The sequence below is a fragment of the Penaeus monodon genome, chromosome 8, assembly GCF_015228065.2.
Source record: "Penaeus monodon isolate SGIC_2016 chromosome 8, NSTDA_Pmon_1, whole genome shotgun sequence".
Taxonomy (NCBI): domain Eukaryota; kingdom Metazoa; phylum Arthropoda; class Malacostraca; order Decapoda; family Penaeidae; genus Penaeus; species Penaeus monodon.
This window is the reverse complement of record NC_051393.1, coordinates 33,399,264-33,404,263: the sequence shown is the minus strand read 5'-3', so window position 1 is coordinate 33,404,263 and position 5,000 is coordinate 33,399,264.

The following is a 5,000-nucleotide window of genomic DNA, read 5'->3' as shown; positions in this document are numbered from 1 at the left end:
CACACACACACCACACACAATTATATTTATTTTATATATAATAGTATTATGATGGGAGATGATAGTAGAAGATAAAAGGAAAAATTAGAGATAAGAAAAGATAGATCACTTTAGTACCCCAAACTTTAATATTACATATAGTAACATAACACACACCCCACACACAAACCACACACATAATAAAATATTATTAATAATAAAATAGATATATATAAAATTAAAATTTATATACACACCCATGTATATATACAGGGGGAATACAAAAACACTTTAATAACATATTTCATATATTTTAAATTTTATATATATAATTTTAATATATATATTATTATATATATATATATATACATATAGAAATACTATATATACATATATACATTTTATATGTCTAATATATATACAAAAATTTACTTTTAAAATAACTTTTTATATTCATATATTACATATATATATATTTTATATACTTATATATTCAAAATTTTAATAATATACTTTATAAAACTTATATATACATATATTTATATACATTTATATACATATATACATACATTTATATACATATATATGCATATATACATTTGAATACATATATATACATATTATTATGAATAAAAAAAGCTCATCTCGATACTAGTATTGAGTATTAAGAATTCTTTGTGGATGACTCAATACGTTTCGTATGAAGTTATTATCGCTCGAGATAAGAGAAAAGGAAAGAATTTCCTTTAAAAAGCATTCATTAAAATGGAACAAGGAAACGAAGTAAAATGAAGATACGAAACTCAAATATATGGAAATATAAATATTTAAAAGAAACAGAGGTATGTAAAAGATTAAGTGTATGTACAACCTTAAAACCGAATCAATTTGGAACGTGTCGGTTTTAATGGTCATCACAACAAAAACAGTGGGAGTTTCTTCGTAAATAAAATAAAATAAATAAAATAAAATAAAAAGACAAACTATTTCACTCATGTACTCCTAACCTTAAATTTGCGACACTTCGTTCAATAAAACGAGCAGCTCATTAATAATAAAATATGAAATATGAAATGTCTCCAGAAACCTTCGTTCTCTCTCCCACTGCCTTGTGCCCGCGCCCTCTTAACAGGGGTTTCGAATACCCGCGCGGCCAATTTGAAAACCAATGTTTTTTACACTTTATAACTCATAGATAACCTCAACCAGAAATAATATCCTTAACTTTGAACAAATACCCAAAAATAAAACATAACATTCTATAGAGCCTGGAAAAAAGTCAGCTCCTCTCCCTCACTGTGATGGAAACAGTCTGTGGTTGGCTGTTTTCAGAGGGACAAAGGAGCTTACTGGAACAGGTACAGGACCCCCTTCACTCACTGAGGTGAAACATCCTCTGGATGTTTCAGAGAGAAGAGGGATTCACCTTAAAACCGTCCTGCCATAGGAACCTCCTGGAAAAATGTTAATTTCTCTCCCTCACTGTGGTGAAACAGTCTGTGGGCGGCTGTTTTCAGAGGGATGAAGGAACTGATCGCAGGACCGGAGCTTCTCCAGGCTGCTGTGCCCCCGCGGGTCATGCACCGCTGACCCAAACGCGCTCGCGAAAGGCCTCTGCACTCCGGTACTCCCTCGGTCCCCACCCCCTGTTTCTCTCTCTTTTTGCTTCTCTTTCTCTCTTCAACTCTCTTGCTCTTACATTTCTCCTTATCATTCTCTTTCTCCCTTTCTCTCTCTCCTACCCTCTTGATTTTTATTTTTTCCGTATCGCTATTCACTCCTCAGTCTCTCTCTCTTTCTCTTCTCTCCTCTTTCCTCTCTCTCCTTTCCTCCTCTCTCACTCTCTTCTTTATCTCTCTCTTCTTCTTTATCGCTGTCTTTCTCTCTTCTTTATCGCTCTCTTTCTATATATATATATTTCTTCTTTTCCCTCTTCAAATTCTCTATCTCTCTTCTATACCGTTCCCTCCACTTCTCTATATTCCAAGGAAATATCGTAAAATTGAATATGATTGATATAGTTATCATTATTATTATTTTTTATCATTAATAACACCGTCTTTACCATTATCATTATCCTCACAAACATTGTTATCATTACCATTATTATTATTACTACTTATATTATACCTATTATTATATTATATTATACCTATATATATATATATATATATATATATATATATATATATATAAATTTTAATTGATATTATCAATATTATTATCATTATTATTATTATTGTTATTTTGAACATTAATATTATTATAGATAATTGTATTATTATCATTATTTTCAAAAAAATTAAATATCCTTATCATTATTACATTATTATCATCATTAAACACACGAAGCTGATCACCCACACATATACACAAATATGGTCATGCGCATATAATATGCACCTAACATGCACCATAACAAATTGAATACAATCGTTATAGTTATCATTATTATTGTTATTGAGAATAGTTACATCATCTTTATCACAGACAATATTATGAATATTAGTATAGTTATTATTATTATTATTATATTATTATGCTGTTGTTGATACTACGATTATCGTTATCAACATAATTTTTAGGATCTTCATCATAATCATTATCACAAACATATTGTTATTGTTATTGTTATTATCATTGTCATTATCATTATTGGTTTAGCACTGGCCTCCTGTTTCATACACAGAGTGACCTAGGTTCGAGTCCTGGTCAGGGAAGGTTGTTATTTTTCAAAATCAATGAGGAAGTGCATTATTCCATCTTTAATATATATATATATATATATATATATATATATATATATATATATAATTTATTATTTTATATATATGTTATATAATATATATTTATTTTATATATATATTTATATTATATATATATATATTATATATAATATAATAAATATATATATAATATATATAATATATATATATATATATATATATATATATATATTATATAATATATATATATATATAAATATATATATTTTTAAAATTTTATATATTTTATATAAAATTTTAAAATTATTTATCTTTATTATATATATATATGTAATAATTTTAAAATTTATATTAGCCTATTCCTATATTATATTTTTATATATGTGTATATATATATTTTAAATTTTTAAAATTTTTTAAATATATAAAATTAAAAATTATATATATTTTATTATATATATATATAATATATATATATTTAAAAATTGTTATACTTTAATGAATTTTAAAATATATATAATTATAATATTTTTTATATTTAATATATTTATTATTTATAAAATATAATTATAAAAGACACACGCCACCAAACACACACCGCACGCACACCCCACACACACCCACACACACAACACCACACCAATTATATATATTTATTATATATATATATATAATATTATATATTAAAATATACATATATATTTTTAAATATATATGGTGTGTGTATTTTATAATATATTACATATTAAAAAAAAAAAAAAAAAAATATATATATATATATATAATTTATATATATATATATATATATTATTATATGATATGGATATTATATATATATAATATTATATATTTTTAATATATAAAATTATATATATATAAATATTTTTATATATAAATATAAAAAAATTTTAGAGTTACAGACAATATAGATATAATTCATATGCTACAAAATTTATATATATAATTTTATATAATATATTTTATAAATATATATATATATATATAATTATTTAATATTATATATAAAAGATTTTTAATATATTTAAAATAATATACATTACCTACGTATATAAAATTATTATTATATATATAATTATATAATTATATATATATATATTTTTTTTTTTTTTTTTTTTTTTTTTTTTTTTTTTTATTTCTATTTATATATTTATTTTATTTTTTATATATATATATATATTTATTATGTGCGTTAAAATATTATTATTTAAATATTATATATTATTATAAAATTTTAATATATATATTATATTATATATTTTATATATCGCACTATAAAAATTTTTAATATATTATTATAAAAATATAAATTATATATATATATCATTTTTATTATATTATAATACTATATATATTACTATATATCTATATATATATTAATTATATATATATACTATATATAATATAATATACTCTTTATACTATATTTATATTTTTATAATACTAGTTTGATTTTGATATATTATATTATAATTTTAAATATTATGTATATATATATATATAAATATTATATATTATATATATTATATATATTATATATATATTATATATAATATATAATATATATTTTATTATATATAAAAATTATTATATATTTTATTATAATAATATATTAAATAATATATATATATATATATATATATATATATTATATATATATATATATTTATATATTATTATATATATATATATATATTATATTATATATACTATCATATATATAATATATATATGTATATAAACTTAATATAACAATATTAATATATAATAAGTATAATATATATAATATATTTCTTATAATAGTTTCTATTATATATATTATATAATCTATATATATTATCATTATATATTATATTATACTGTATATATATTTGTAAAATAATTATTATAACATTAATAATTAACAGTAATCGTATTAATTAAAATAATGATAAAAATAATATATAAAAACTATTTTTTAAATTATTATTGTTATTACTATTATTTTGTATTTGTTATTAGTATAGATTAAAAATATATATATAATATTATTCAATAATAATTGATAATAATCCAAAAATAATGATATAATTATAATATATAATATGATGAATATATATTTTAATGTTTATATAATTATAATATGAATAATATATGATAATGATATCATAAGAAATTTTCCCATATATAATAAAAATAAAAGAAAAAAAATTATAATCAAAAACAATTATAGAAATATACTTTTAAAATAATAAAATTACTTTTTTTTATTATTTAAATTTTAAATATTTAATAAAT